We start from the raw sequence: 932 nt of genomic DNA, 5'->3' as shown, positions 1-932 counted from the left end.
CTGTATTTTGAACTTAAAAACTCAAATGGGTTTTTGGGTTCAAAATGTGTATTTTTTCCATATGCTGCTATCCTTTTATAATCCATCATTTTTGGGCCAGGTAGTCTAATTACTTGGCGACATAATAACAGTATGAGTGCATGGTTTGGGAAAATAGATGCAGAAGGACAAATGGATGAAAGGATGGCCGCATCTGGCAACTTTACTGTTTGCTTTTTTTCAATGCAAAGGAGGAGCGTATAATTATTAAAATTCGTATTTTTGGAGATGGACAGGCAGGCTGTAGGGGAGGAGGTAGGCCTGTATTTTGAACTTAAAAACTCAAATGGGTTTTTGGGTTCAAAATGTGTATTTTTCACTAATGCTGCTATCCTTTTATAATCCATAATTTTTGGGCAAGGTAGTCTAATTACTTGGCGACATAATAACAGTATGAGTGCATGGTTTGGGAAAATAGATGCAGAAGGACAAATGGATGAAAGGATGGCCGCATCTGGCAACTTTACTGTTTGCTTTTTTTCAATGCAAAGGAGGAGCGTATAATTATTAAAAAGGGTATTTTTGGAGATGGACAGGCAGGCTGTAGGGGAGGAGGTAGGCCTGTATTTTGAACTTAAAAACTCAAATGGGTTTTTGGGTACAAAATGTGTATTTTTCACTAATGCTGCTATCCTTTTATAATCCATAATTTTTGGGCAAGGTAGTCTAATTACTTGGCGACATAATAACAGTATGAGTGCATGGTTTGGGAAAATAGATGCAGAAGGACAAATGGATGAAAGGATGGCCGCATCTGGCAACTTTACTGTTTGCTTTTTTTCAATGCAAAGGAGGAGCATATAATTATTAAAAAGGGTATTTTTGGAGATGGACAGGCAGGCTGTAGGGGAGGAGGTAGGCCTGTATTTTGAACTTCAAAACTCAAATGGGTT

Source organism: Hyla sarda, unplaced genomic scaffold, assembly GCF_029499605.1.
Source record: "Hyla sarda isolate aHylSar1 unplaced genomic scaffold, aHylSar1.hap1 scaffold_976, whole genome shotgun sequence".
Taxonomy (NCBI): Eukaryota; Metazoa; Chordata; class Amphibia; order Anura; family Hylidae; genus Hyla; species Hyla sarda.
The sequence above is the reverse complement of the archived record's forward strand: the minus strand, read 5'-3'. Positions refer to the sequence as shown.